The sequence below is a fragment of the Cervus elaphus genome, chromosome 3, assembly GCF_910594005.1.
Source record: "Cervus elaphus chromosome 3, mCerEla1.1, whole genome shotgun sequence".
Classification (NCBI taxonomy): domain Eukaryota; kingdom Metazoa; phylum Chordata; class Mammalia; order Artiodactyla; family Cervidae; genus Cervus; species Cervus elaphus.
In genome coordinates, this window is record NC_057817.1 from 13,788,606 (window position 1) to 13,804,600 (window position 15,995).

At 36.7% G+C, this 15,995-nt stretch overlaps 1 non-coding gene across 1 annotated transcript; it reads right to left on the minus strand.

The window, feature by feature from the left end:
- Window positions 1-14,662: 14,662 nt before the first annotated feature.
- On the minus strand, window positions 14,663-14,794 carry LOC122686309. Its single transcript, XR_006338698.1, has one exon. It is a non-coding gene; the product is annotated as a small nucleolar RNA SNORA18 (small nucleolar RNA).
- Between the last annotated feature and the right edge of the window lie 1,201 nt (window positions 14,795-15,995).

The window sequence follows — 15,995 nt, forward strand, 5'->3', positions numbered from 1 at the left end:
AGGTTTAAGGAAAGAAGCTGTTTCCATACCACTGAAGTGCAAGATGAAGCAACAAGTGCTAATGCAGAAGCTGTGACAAGTTATCCAGAAGATCTAGTGAAGATCATTAATGATGGTGGCTACACTAAACAGCAGACTTTCAGTGTAGATGAAATGAGTTATGTTGGAAGAACATGCCATCTACACTTTCATGGCTGGAGAGGAGAAGTCAATGCCTACCTTGAAATCTTCAAAGGACAGGCCTACTCTTTTGTTAGGGGCTAATACAGCTGGGGACTTTAAGTTGAGGCCAGTGCTCATTTACTGTTCCCCAAATCCTAGGGCCTTTAAGAATTTTGCTAAATCTACTCTTTGTTCTCTAAATGGAACAATAAAGTTGGAGTGGTAGCACATCTGTTTATAACACAGTTTCTTGAATATTTTAAGGCCACTATTGAGACCTGCTGTTCAGAAAAGATTTCTTTCAAAATATCACTGCTCCCTGACCATGCACCTGATTGCATTGCATAAGGTCTCTGATGGAAATATATGATGAGATTCATGTTGTTTTCATGCCTGCATTCTGCAGCTCATGGATCAGGGACTAACTTCAACTTTCAAGTCTTAATATTTAAGAATTACATTTTCACATTACAGCATACTAACACATATATATGGAATTTAGAAAGATGGTAACGACAACCCTATATGCAAAACAGAAAAAGAGACACAGAAGTACAGAACAGACTTTTGAACTCTGTGGGAGAAGGTGAGGGTGGGATGTTGCGAAAGAATAGCATGTATATTATCTGTGGTGAAACAGATCACCAGCCCAGGTGGGATGCATGAGACAAGTGCTCGAACCTGGTGCACTGGGAAGACCCAGAGGAATCGGGTGGAGAGGGAGGGGGGAGGGGGGATCGGGATGGGGAATACGTGTAGATCTATTGCTGATCCATGTCAATGTATGACAAAACCCACTGAAAAAATAAATTAATTAATTAAAAAAAAAAAAGAATTACATTTTCTAAGGCTGTAGCTGTTGTAGATAGCGACTCCTCTGATGGATCTGGCAAAGTAAATTAAGACTTTCTGGAAAGTATTCACTGTTCTAGATGCCATTAATAACTTTTATGGTTAATGGAAACAATATCAAATATCAACATTAATAGGAATTTGAAAGGAGTTGATTCCAACTCTCATGAATAACTGAGGGGCTCAAGACTTTGGAGGAGGAAGTAAATGCAGATGTCATACAAAGAGCAAGAGAATTAAAAGTAGAATATAAAGATGTGACTGAATTGCTATAGCTTTGTGATAAAGCATTCACATTGGGGAGTGCTTCTTATGGATGGATATGCAAAGAAAGTGATTTATCAAAATGGAATTTGCCCCTGGTGAAGATGCTGTGAAGATTGTTGAAATGCCAGAGGATTTAGAGTATTACATAAACTTAGCTTATAAAGCAGCAGCAGAGTTTGAGAGGATCAACTCCAATTTTGTTTTTGTTTTTGTTTATTTTTTCATTTATTTTTATTAGTTGGAGGCTAATTACTTTACAATATTGTAGTGGTTTTTGCCATACATTGACATGAATCAGCCATGGATTTACATGTGTTCCTCATCCTGAACCCCCCTCCCACCTCCCTCCCCATCCCATCCCTCTGGGTCATCCCAGGGCACCAGCCCTGAGCACTTGTCTCATGCATCCAACCTGGATTGACGATCTGTTTCACACTTGATAATATACATGTTTTGATGCTGTTTTCTCAGATCATCCCACCCTCACCTTCTCCCACAGAGTCCAAAAGTCTGTTCTATACATCTGTGTCTCTTTTTCTGTTTTGCATATAGGGTTATTGTTACCATCTTTCTAAATTCCATATATGTGCGTTAGTATACTGTATTGGTGTTTATCTTTCTGGCTTACTTCATTCTGTATAATGGGCTCTGGTTTTATCCATCTTATTAGAACTGATTCAAATGAATTCTTTTTAATGGCTGAGTAATATTCCATGGTGTATATGTACCACAGCTTTCTTATCCACTCGTCTGCTGATGGGCATCTAGGTTGCTTCCATGTCCTGGCTATTATAAACAGTGCTGCGATGAACATTGGGGTGCACGTGTCTCTTTCAGATCTGGTTTCCTCGGTGTGTATGCCCAGGAGTGGGATTGCTGGGTCATATGGCAGTTCTATTTCCAGTTTTTTAAGGAATCTCCACACTGTTTTCCATAGTGGCTGTACTAGTTTGCATTCCCACCAACAGTGTAAGAGAACCCTTTTCTCCACACCCTCTCCAGCATTTATTGCTTGTAGACTTTTGGATAGCAGCCATCCTGACTGGCGTGTAATGGTACCTCATTGTGGTTTTGATTTGCATTTCTCTGATAATGAGTGATGTTGAGCATCTTTTCATGTGTTTGTTAGCCATCTGTATGTCTTCTTTGGAGAAATGTCTGTTTAGATCTTTAGCCCATTTTTTGATTGGGTCATTTATTTTTCTGGAATTGAGCTGCAGGAGTTGCTTGTGTATTTTTGAGATTAATCCTTTGTCTGTTGCTTCGTTTGCTATTATTTTCTCCCATTCTGAAAACTGTCTTTTCACCTTGCTTATAGTTTCCTTTGTTGTGCAAAAGCTTTTAAGTTTAATTAGGTCCCATTTGTTTATTTTTGCTTTTATTTCCAATATTCTGGGAGGTGGATCATAGGGGATCTTGCTGTGATTTATGTCGGAGTCAACTCCAATTTTGAAAGAAGTTCTGTTATGGGTAAAATGCTATCAAAGAGCATTTCACGCTACAGAGAAAATATGAAAGGGTCAATCTGTGGGTCAAATTTCATTGTTCTCATATTTTAAAAAATCATCAGAGCCACCCCAGCCTTTAGCAGCCACCATCCTGATCAGTCAGCAGCCATCAACTTGAGGCAAGACTCTACACTAGTAAAAAGATTAGGACTCGCCGAAAGCTTAAATGATGGTTAGCATTTATAAGCAATAAAGTATTTTTTTTTTAGTTAAAGTATGTACATTGTGGTTTTTTGTTTGTTTTTTTTGCATAATGCTATTACACATTTAATAAACTAAAGTGTAAATATAACTTTTATAATTCCTGGGTAACCACAAAATCCATGTGACTCACTTTATTGTGATATTTGCCTTGGTGTGGTAGTCTGGAGCCAAATCCATAAGATCTCTGAGGTATTCCTGTATTAGTAAGTAAAGTCATTATTAAGCAAAACATACATAGCCAATGGTAAAAGAACCATTAATCAAAAAGAAAAGAAAAAAAACAATTTTATATGACTAAATACCTAGTTCTAGTAGAATCAAAGCTCCCCCCCCCCCCGCCCCCGCCAATTAGTTTTCTGGGTACTATAACAGACATCAAAAAACCACATATCCTTGGCACACACTTTATGCTCAATATGTATTTGCTAAACAAGCAAATGAACAGCAAAAAAGAAGTGAATGAATAGGCCTGCCCTTGATTAAATAAAATTTTGAAAGACTCCCTAGAACTAGTGATTTACAAGAGGTAGGCAAATCAGTTAATAGTTTTGAATTTTATTGATATTGGTGAAGATTTGAAATGTGTATTAACTCTGCTGAAGTTAAACCTTTAGGTACATACATATTAGTTTTCCAAGCTTTCAATCCAAGAGCACAGAGGCAGTAATTTTTCTGTACAGAAAAAATATAACTACCTTATAGCTCAGTTGGTAAAGAATCCATTTGCTCCTCAGGAGATGCCGGTTCAATTCCTGGGTCAGGAAGATCTGCTGGAGAAGGGATAGGCTACCCACTCCAGTATTCTTGGAATTGCCTTGTGGCTCAATCAGTACAGAATCCACCTGCAATGTGGGAGACCTTGGTTTGATCCCTGGGTTGGGAAGATCCCCTGAAGAAGGGAAAGGCTACCCACTCCAGTATTTTGGCCTGGAGAATTCCATGGACTGTATAGTCCATGGGTTTGCAGAAAGTTGGATGACTGAGTGACTTTCACTTTCACTACTCAATTAAATTTTTTTCAGAGATATAGTATACCAAATGCCATGTATTAATCTAGAGTGACACGTAATGCCTGAATAAACGAACAGTGTTTCTTGCCATTAACACACAGTCCTTGTTGTTTGACAACATTAATCAGAAAAATGTGTTACCTTTTAGTAAGAAGCATTATCCATTGTTTTAGAAGTTCTCCAAACGTGATTAATTCATTAAAAGCTTCTTAAATGTTATCTTACTTTGTAATTCAGTTTATGATATAAAAATTCTTGTTGAAATTTATTCTGGTTAAAAGTCATTTTCTCATGAAAGATAAATAAGAAGTGGCCAATGGTTTTATCCCTTCATTCCATAATCTCACTGAAGTTCTGATAATGTTCAGGTAGTGTTTCACTTAGTTGGACAATGATTTAGAAAAAACAAAGCATTTGAGCAAACACATAAAATTAGAGACTTCTAGGGAACCTACAGAACATCTAGTCCAAACCTGCGTTTCAGGAACTAGAAAATTGAAAAAGAGGAAGAGTAATTGTTTGCCTCAAGGTTGTTCACTTTGATAGGGAAAGCATTGCTTTTTTGAAGGAATCATGACGCTTTATCCGGAGAGGAAATTCTCTTTCAGATAAACAAGTTTATGTAAGTTTACAAATGCCAACCTTGAGGTTGGCATATTTGTTTGTTTGTTTTTAAGTGCATTTGCTTTCTCTTAGTTAATTAATTGGCCATGACCAACTTGGCCATGCCTCTTTTCCCATGACCTCTAACATCCTTACAAGAAATGTTTTAAAGAAGAAACTGTGAAATAGAGATAGGTATACAATGTTGTCTCTTTTCCCAAATTACCATCGGTTGACTGGTTTTTAGCACTGATCCATGCTTTATTTGGGGCTTCCCAGGTGGCTCAGTGGTTTAAAAACAAAATCCACCTGCCAATGTAGGCACTTTGCAGGAGCCTCGGGTTCCATAATAGAGTTGAAAAGATCCTCCAGAAAAGGAAATGGCAACCCCCTCCAGTAGTCTTGCCTGGAAAATCCCATGGACAGAGGAACCTGGCAGGCTACGTTCTCTCGGGTCACAAAGAGTTGGACACAATTTACTGACTAAATAACAACAACAGCAATGCTTTTTTCCACCCCTAGTAACTATTCCTTAGACCCTCCTGTTGTCCCTAAAATACCATACAAAGTTAATGCCCTGACAAGAGAGGATTGGGGTTTTTTTCTGCTTTGGTTTTTGTGTGTGTATGTGTGTGTGTGTGCATTTATCCGTAAAATTCTCCTAATAGATCATATATACCATAGTTTTTTTTTTTTTAACTTAATGGCCATTAAATAGAAATATAACACCTTTTTTTTTTCAATTGACCCATCAATGTAGATATCTATAGAATTTTTCCATATACAGACCCCCTTTTTAGAGAAACAGCGGAGCAAATACATAGTAGATAGTATAGTTTACGTTATGATTTGCCTGATAACCAAAGTCAGACAGTGGGAAATTGGGTGATAAACATCAGTAGATCCTACCTTACTCAGATAAAACTGAGTCTCTTTGCCATTTTGCAGTATATGACAATTTCGTTCACAATGATAATAGGTGGAAATTCAGCTTATTTTTGTTAGAAAAAGTGACTTCTCTCAGTAACATCATTTGTGGCAAATTGTGGTACAGCAGTAAAAATAACAGAGAAGCAATAAATTGTTGCTTGTGTTTATCACAAACAATAAAATCCCATGAAACTAATGTTTCTCTTATTTCTTATCACATCTAGAGAGATTCCATTTTGGCATTTATGTCATGTTTTACTTAAGATTTTTTTCCTATAAAGTTTGTTTTTTAAGAAAAAAATTCTGTGTAACATAGTACCTGCCATTCAAATGTTCTTGGCTTCCATTTACTCATCTGTAAAATTAATGTGTTGATTTTTAGACATTTTTTAGGTCACTTCCAGTACTGAAAGTCAGATTCTATTATTTAGTTATACCACATGAAACAGTTCCTCCCTGTTGAAAAAAGATGCATTTGTGTGTAAGTGATCAAAAATCCTATCTACACTGTACCTATTCATTCATTTTAGCCAGTGTGTACAATTTGCTGGCAATTTGCGTTCACTGACATAAATCAAGGATTGGCAGACCATGGTCCCAGTCTGAATGTGACCTGCCACCTATTTTATGAATAAACCTTTTTAGAACATAGCCACGCCATGTTGATTGCCTCCGTCTATGGCTGTTTTTGTTCTCCAGGGCAGAGTTGATGGGTTGTGAAAGAGCATATTGCCCTCAAAACCCCTAATATTTACCATTTTGTCTTTAACAGAAAAAAGTCTGCAAAATAAAAATATTTTTATGTATGTGTTCATTTTATTGACTCTGTTACAGATTTTTATTTCTCTACAATAAGATTTTTTGTTGTTAGCATCATCCTTGTGTTTGTGTATGTATGTGTATTTGAACATGATAGTAAATCCCACCTTTGTTTTGTTTATTTTTCAACCTAACAATTCTGTCCCATGCTAATATTTCAATTTATTTTACCTTAAGTGAACAACTGGTGACTTGTCATTTCACTTAAAGGACAGTAAAGGATAACAGTCCTGATGATATTTAAAGGTGACAGAAATAGCTTGAAAAGAACTTGTATTTTCATGAAAATGCTGTTAATGAATTGAGGAGCCATTTTCAGATTCTCTGTCACTGTAGTAGGTTGCATTAGAATATTTTTTTTCTGTGATGATCGGAAGAGAATGTCCAAGTTATAATTTGTCAGGTTACTTTAAGTTTCATATTTATAGGACTTTGAGTTGTTTGGAAAGTAAATCCCAATTGACCAAACAGGATTTTTCAGACTGCTGTTTTTCTTTCTAAAATGACGTTTTCATCTACGGGTCATTTTTGGTTTTTCCTTGATTTTGTTTTTCCATATAGCATGGTGGAGAGAGTGGAGAATGAAGAAAAAGAGGAAAACTGAAGAAGCAGTCAGAGGCACGTGAGGCAAGGGTCTTGTTTGAGTTAACATTTAGGCCTGATAGTTGCTTAAGCTTCATGGTTCCCCATCATCTCCTCAGGAAATTAGACTTAATGCTTAATGCTATTTCATAGTTGACTCTATTATATGAGAGAATGATTAATGAAGATGACATTTACCCTGATTGTTGTGCTCTTTAGGAAGATATTCTCCATGAAGAGCTCGTGTTTCTAGGCTTCAGATAGGGGTGATGTTCTTCGGAAGAGAAATGCAGCTGACCTGTTTCACTAATCACACTTTCAGGTACAGATTCTTATAATAGTGTTCTTGTCAGACTCATCAGAGGAGAGAGATTTTCTTTGAAGTACAGTACTCATCAGTTTCTGAGCACTGAATCACATGACCTCTTTCTGTTTTGTCTACAGTTCATTGAAGATGCTAACATTCTGCCTTAAATTAAACTGAATTGCTTGAAAAATTCCAGGAACCTTTTGTTGGAAAAACTTTAAAGTTCCCAACTGTGGCTTAAATTGGTGATCCAGAACATGAACATCTAAAAGCAGACAGGGTTTGCATCCCATAAATTTACCTTTTGGGTCTCACAAGTAGGAAGATGACACAACTGTTCCAATCTTTCAGGGATTCTGATATCCTTGTCCTTTGTGACATTCAGCCATTTTTGCTCATCAGCATCAAACATGGAAAAGTTTAGATCTGTTCTGGAGTTATTGGAAGCTAAATGGGCCAGAAATAGTACTAACTGAATTGCTATATAATTCTGTAGATATGGAAAGCAATATTGATTTTGTACCAGGGGACAAAGTAGTCTCGAAAAGGGGAACTTGTCTGAATTTCTTCCCCACTGAAGCAGACACTGTGGTTGCTGTGTCTGGACTAGATTTATTTGTTAATTATTAATTGAGTTTCTCATACACATTAGCCACCGTGTTTGCTTTCATGGAGGTCAGAGTCTAACAAGACCCAGAGGCATTGTCCGAGCCCCACTGTAGGTAGGACAGATACAGAAGACTGACCTGAAGGCCCTAGACCATGATAGCCAGTAGAATCTAAAAGATAGCTTTGAGGGAACAAATCTAATGAAATTTAAGACAGATAGTCTAATGAGAAAAGTATTAAAAGTGTTAGTCACTCAGTCGTGTCTGACTCTTTGTGACCCCATAAGCTGTAGCCCTCCAGGCTCCTCTGTGGGATTCTCCAGGCAAGAATACTAGAGGGGATTGCCATGCCCTCCTCCAAGGGATCTTCCACACACAGGGTTGAACCTGAGTCTCCTGCATTGCAGGCATATTCTTTACCATCTGGGCATTATTTTGAAGGACCAGGCAGAATCTAGGTATGGGCTCACAAGTCTATACCAGAGTTATCAGGCAGACATGAGGGACTGGATCAGATGACTTGATGAAGAGCTGGGACAGGGCCTTATTCAGAACGCTGAGCTGTTTCAGCAGAACTCACCTTCTGACTAATGCAGAATAATCTTGGCTAAGAGCCTCTGAAATATTAAGAGCAGACTCAGTCACAGAAATCTTGAAGGAAATTATTTTTTACTTTTAAATGCTCCGTTGTTACTAGCATCTGGAACATCAAAGTCATTATCCCACAGTAATACCTCAGGAATGGTCTTAAGAAAAGATACCATGGATTTGTAATTAGAACATAATGTTTTCATATTCTTTATTGCCTCTAACATACTTTAAAATAGCTTTTGCCTACTCAGGTAAAGTGTTTTCCTTGCTGTTATGTTTAGGCTCTTGCTTAGTTAAGTCTTTCTCTATGTGTTGTGAAAAATCAACTTTCTTTCTATTAATGCTGTAATTACTTGGTCACAAATCTCAAGTTGTTAGAGTCCAAATGAACCTTTCTTAGAAACATTCATTTGTCACTCCACCTTAGGAGAAGTGACAACTTTTTATTTTTTATTCTACTCATTGATAGTTACATCCAGGACTTTATCTCATTGGAATGAAAAATTATAAATCAGCAATAACTTATGTATTATTATAAATTTAGGAAGATCCTACTCTGAGTGTTGTGGATCTGCTGAGAATATAAACAGATTCAGAGAAAAGACCTGTCTCCTTAAGGAGATGAATATACTTCCTCAGGTATATTTTAATACTTTAATGCTTCCAGAATCTAGATGAGTCTTTGATTACAAAAGATTGTTGCCAGTCACAATTCAATTTTTTTAATCCCATAAAATTGCCAGTTAATTGATGAAGTGCCTTGCATTCAAAGGTGTTTAGGAATAAGAATATGTGGCTTTTAAACATTTTTTGACATTCTCATATTTTAGAGGTGTCTGCTCTTTTGGAGCTGTCTAATTTCAGGTGTAAGTCTGATAAGCTTTCCTTTCTAACCCTACTAAAATAATATGCTTCTATTCACTTCTTCTTTTGCCCTTTTTAAAAATACTTTTGCTTGGCAACTTTATCCTTTTACAATTCGTTTTCCTGCTTCTAACATAAACCCTTACCATTTTCCTTAAGCTTTTCAATCCATTCTTGAGTCTTCACTGTCAAAAGATGATCTTTCAGTCTTGATCAAATAAAAGAGACTTGCTCAAATTTTTTCCAAACTATACCTTTCCGGTTTTTATTTCATTAGTCCTGTCTACGAAAATGATCTTCTCATCCACTCCCATCTCTTTTGTGGCTTTGCCCCGTTATTGACTCCCTCTTTCTATACCATCTTCCATTTTCTTTGTATTGATTCCTTCTCTTCAGATTCTGACCATGACTGACTCTCTCATATAACACAAAATTATACAAAATAAATTTTTAAAAAAGAAAAAAATACCCTTAACTTACATTGGTTCACAAGTTTACTTTGCTTTTTCTTACCCTTTCCAAAAAAGGTCAAATTCATCTCTGTTGCCCAGTTCAGCCCCTTAGTCATTCCTCAAAATACAGTAATCAGAATTTACCTGCCTTTTGAAATTGCCCTCAGTGGTCAACAACTCTGCCCTGGTTACAACATCTAATGATCTTTTCTTAAAATTCTGCCTTTTAACATGTATAGAGTTTGTGCTGATGACTTCCCTCAGGCAACTGCTACCTCTGTGTCTCATATTGGTTTATTTTCAGCATCCTCAACATACGATCTTGAATTTTTTCTTAACTGTTGGTATTTCCCAGGTTTCCACATCATTATTTCTCTCATTTTGCTTTCTATTTTCCCTCCCACCCATTACTAATTCAATATATCAAATCAACAGCAAGCCCTCCTAATTCTACCTTAGAATGTCTTTTCCCGAGCAATCCTTTTCTTCTACTTTTACTACTAAATCTTTAGTTCAGCTTCTCATTGCCATAAAAAACACATTTGAGCTCCTTACGGTGTCCTACTTCTAACCTGTCCTGTTTCAAATCCTATTTTGAACTGACCTTTTCAGTGTATTCTCCTGATGCTTTCCCCCAAGTCTTGCCACTTTGGGTCATATATTATCTCCTGAATAATAATTTTAGGAATAAAATGTTGGAAAGCTTACTGTTTTTAGCTTTAGATCATTTTATTTCTTCTGCTTACAGTTCCTAACTTTCCTTTTGGAAAATTCTGGCCACTTATAAATAAAGTAAAATTGATTTTTTACTTTATTTGGTAAATAAAGTAAATTGATTTATTTGGTAAAATTCTAGCCACTTATAAATCTCTATACATGTGTTCTCTTCTTTGTTCCCTACTTTTGCACTCAGGCAGAAATAATCCCTCCCTTCTCCATATCTCAGTTGTGGCTATTTTGCTTTTGTGTACAAAAATGTGGTCAGACTAGATTAAATGGGAAGAGATTCAAGGGGAAAAAAGATAAAATATCCTTCACTTACATAACCATTTGTATTAGTAATCTATCACTGTGTAACAAATTAGTCCCAAATTTAGAAGCTTGAATACTAAAAATTGTATCAGTCATGTCCAACTCTTTGTGACCCTAGGACTGTAGACCACCAGGCTCCTCTGTCCAAGGGATTCTCCAGGCAAGAATACTGGAATGGGTTGCCATGCCCTCCTCCAGGGAATCTTCCTGACCCAGGGATCTAGCCCGTATCTCTTATGTCTCCTGCTAGAGGCTTAAAACAATACGTATTTTCTATATCACAATTTCTGTGAGAAATTGTAGCTTGCCTGAGTCTTCCTTTACGTCTTGGCTTTTCAAAAGATGGCAATTGAGATATCAGCTCAGGATTTGCACTATTATGTTTTCGCTTGACTGGGGGAGGATTCACTTCTAAGTTCAATTCCAAACTTTCAGTTCCTTGAGGGTTATTGGACTGAGGCCCTCAGGGCTTGTTGGCTGGAGGGCACCCTCAGCATCTTGCTGTTCAGTCTTCTCCAGCATGGCAGTTGCTTCAGCAATGCCAACCAAGAGAGAGTCCAGTAGCAAGACAGAAATCACAATTATGTGTAACTTAATGATGGAAGTGCCATCCCGCTATCCTTGTGATATTCTGTTAGTTAAAAGCAAGGTTATCTCACTTGCAAGAGAAGGGAATTATACATGGTTGTGAATACGGGAGGTCAAGATCACTTGGCACCGTTTTGGAAGTCTGTCTATCACAGACTGTCTGCCACCCAGCTCTCATAGCCATCCTATAAGGTCCACTGCAGTAGAATCATCTTACTTGCCACAGAAAAAATTAGCATTGAGGAACAAAGTAACTTGCTGATGGTCATACAGTGAATAAGTGAAGGAACTCAGATCCAAAACCAGGCAGTCTGTCACCAGAGTCCTGATATTTAATCACCGTGGAATCCCAGGAAAGGAAGAAACCAGCATAACTCTGGGACTAGCGGCAGCAGCTCTAGGGAAGCAGCACTAATGAAAGTAGAATTTTATTCTAGTGTTTTACTGACAGCACTCAGCTCCCAGATTTTTATATTTATTTCACTCAATCTGTATTCTTAGAAAAAAGTCTCTCTCTGCTTGCCATCCAGTGGGTAGCCTCCTCTGGGTCTCATCTCTGCCTTTGACTGAAATAACTATAGCCAAGAAGATAAGTTTACCTAGTACAACAAAGCTTCAGGATTTCTGGCAGAGTGGTATTTCACAGGCAAGTGGGATGTGGAGTGAAAAGATAGGTCTTTTGGGTCATGCCCTTAGAGAATTCACCAAATCACACTGTATCACAGTGAGTTGTTTTAATATGCATGCCTTCCAATGCAGTTTTCAGACAGAGCTGACCACATCTCATGTCTCTGTTGAATCCCAAATGTCCAGTACAATGAAACTGAGCCTTATTGAGATTTTTCTGGGTGGTTTTATTTTCTTTACTTATGCCTTTGACCCTTATGGGACTGACGATGTTAAGAATGAGACAGTCTGAGAAACAATGTTATTATTGCCTTTGACAAGAACTACAATAAAGCAAAAGGCATGATCTTCTAGCACCTTTAATTATATAAAGTTTGGTGCTGTCATTTTCAATATATAACTGTGTTACTGAGACTTAAGATGAAGGTTTGGTTTCGTTCTGTGATACTGACAAGTGCTCAAAATGATACATAATAGAACCAGAGTAGTAATGGCATCTTGCGTTCTTTTTCATTTTAAAATATTATCTCTTAAGCGCCTTTATATGGGGAATGTTTACATAGACTACAAACCTTCCTTTTCCTTGAAGTCTGAAGTAGTCATTCAATGTATATTTATAAAATAGGTCTTGTATATGAGCCAAAGGGATGGATATTGATAGCACTATAAATATGGCAGTTTCTGCTCTCCACATACTCTGTCTACTGGGAAAAATAATAAATATAAAACCATTGGTAAATGTATGGAATGTTTACAGGAGAGAGAATCAGAAATAATTTTTCCATGAAGGTCTACATATTTCTATTAGTTATAGAAATATCTGCCTTAACTCAATTGTTTCAGTTGTGTTTGCCTCATTTCTTGTATTAAATAAATTCCTAAAGAGCATGTGTGTAACTGGATGAGATTGTTTCCTTCAAATCTCAACGCACGTATCTTTTTCTAGTAAGCTTTCTGCCACTTCCCCCTCCACATACCTCGTGTTCCCAGAGCATCTGGTTTTATCTCCGTTTGCTTCTTTAGACTATAAATCTTTATTTTATTGAGCTAAAATTGACATATAACATTATATTAGTTTCAGGTGTACAACATAAGGATTCGATATTTGTATGTATTTCAAAATGATCACCACAGTAAGTTTAGTGAACATCTGTCATCATCCATAGTTAAAATTTTTTCTTGTGTTGAAAACATTTAAGATTTTTTTCACTTAGCAATTTTCAACTATGCAATATAGCATAACTAACTATCATCATGATACTGTATATCACATCCCTATGACTTATGTATCTTATAAGCAGAAGTTCGTACCCCCTTTCATCAAGTTTGTCTATCCTCTAGTCCCTGCTCTTGGACCACCAATCTATTCTCTGTATCAATGAGTTTAGTGTTTTGTTTTTTCCCTCCACATGTAAATAAGATCATGTATTGTCTGTTTTTGACTTAATTTCACTTAGCATAATACCCTCTAGATCCATCCATGTTGTTGAAAATTACAAGATTTTATTATTTTTCTAATCACTGAGTAATGTTCCTCTGTGTGTGTGTGTGTGTGTGTGTGTATGAATGTTTGTGCGTATTTTCTTTATCCATTCAACTATTGGTGGACACACAGGTTGCTTCAATATCTTGGCTATTGAAAATAATTGTGAAATGAACATTAGTGTGCATATATCTTGTCTAATTAGTGTTTTTGTTTTCTTTGAATGAATACCCAAGAGTGGAATTGCTTGATCATATGATAGTTCTATTTTTTAGTTTTTCGAGAAACCTCTATAAAGTTTTCGATAGTGGCTGCACCAATTTAAATTCCCACCGCCAGTGCCCAAGAGTTCTCTTTTCTCTACATCCTCACCAACTCTTGTTATTTCTTGACTATTTTATAGTAGCTTTTCTAATAGATGTGAGGTGAGGTGACATATCATTATGGTTTTGATTTGCATTTCCCTCGTAATTAGTGATGCTGAACATCTTTTCATGTACCTATTGACCATCTCTATGTCTTCTTTGGAAAAAAAAGTCTATTCAGATCCTCTGCCACTTTTTTCCCCCACAGTGTAAAGGGTTTCTTTTTATTATGTGTAATATAGGCAAAGTGATTTAAGTCAATAAATTTTTAAGGAATTTCCACACATCCTGATTCTTTCCACTGCCAATCACCTTAGCTCCTCCAAAGTCATAATCTTCAAGACAGCCCTTTCAAAAAGAAGTTCTGCTCAATCCACAGTTGTCATGTTTATCTGCCCACAATTGTTTTAGTTGGGCCTCTTTGATCTTCAATGGAATGTGCTTCAAAATTTCCCACCTGTAATATTGGAGATCCAATTTCCTCAAGCAGTTTACTATAGCATCATGCTTAGGGCCAGAAAATGGATCTGCCTAGTTCATGATGGCACCCTCTAAAAATGTATTAAGTTCAAATCATATTCATTCTTAAGTTATCACGCCCTGGAACTTGACAGAGATCATTGTGATATGCCAGTACCTAAGATACAAGACTTTGAGTAAACTTCAGGAGTTGGCGATGGACAGGGAGGCCTGGCGTGCTGTGATTCATGGGGTCGCAAAGAGTCGGACACGACTGAGCGACTGAACTGAACTGAACTGAAGATTAAAAAAAAAAAGTTTGCTAGGTTTTTCATAGTTTAATGGGCAGCTGTCTCTTGTAGCTCTTTCCCACAGACCTAACAGGTAGTTCTGTGAGTAAAGGAAACTACACGTTACTCTCTGAGGCATTTCCAACAATGTAGGTTTTATAGAAAAAAGCCCCATTGGGATAGACCTCAACCTCCTTCCCTTTTTTTAATCAGATGGTTTTACACTGTCTGTAGTTATATGAGTCCTTTATGTATTTGGGGGTATTAACCCTTACCAAATACATTATTTGCAAATATTTTCTCCCATTTTGTAGGTTATCTGTTCATTTTGTTGATGGAGAGTATAAATTCTTTATGGAAGAGAATTGACATCTCTTATATCTTCAACCTTAAACTTTCTGGCGCTGTAGTTGGTCTTGTCTACTGAAAATATATCTTAGACTAACCACGTTGGCATCACCTCTAAGTCTTTCAGGAATACAGGCTCTCAGGGTTCACCCTAGATCTATTGAATCAAAATATTTTAATATTATTTCCCAGGGAGTGTGTGCATACAAACTTTAATACAGTCCTAGGGGATATAGTGCATCATAGCACAAAATTTTTTAAATGTAGCTAATAGATCATCAATATCAGAGTCATTGCATTTGGGTTAGGGTGATGGTTTGGTGGTGGTGGTAGCGATTAATGATAGTTTTTGAGTTTATAAAAATTCACATTCTTTGGCCTCATCTCAAAATCTGCTAGAAATGATAGTATTCATGTTTCTGTATTTTAAACAAGTTCTTCAAGTGATTCTCATCCTTATGGAAGTTTGAGAAGAGTTGGGTAAAGTGTCCAAGCTCTGGAGCCAAATTCTCTGTTTCCTACCTTGTAATATGGAATAATGATAGTGCCCATCTATTTGACTATAGAGCTGCTAGACAGACTGCATGAGATCATATATGCACAGCGTTTAGCATATTCTTTGGTGCTAGTAATCATATGATGATATTAGCTGCTAATAGCTGGAGCAACATATTTGGTATTCAATAAATGCATATCTGCCTATAAAGTAGCTGGCAATACAAATATTATTTTCACTTTTTTTATAATCTTATTTACACCTTTGCCTAAAATATATTGTGTTATTTTTTCTTCTTCTTCCTTTTCTTCCCTAGGAGTTTCCTTCTTGTGTGTGTCTATGTGTGTCTTTTGTAATATCCTTCATGGTGTTTAGTATAAAGAAGTTTCTTGATAACTTGGTTACATGATACATTTGCTGACTTTACTAATGAGAGACATGAAGGAGTGGCAGGGCAAAGAAAGGCAATACTATAACCCTGAGAGAAGTGTGAGGAAGACAATATATAGTTAAAAAAGAAGTATGGTTTTGTAGCCAGTTTGAAGCAG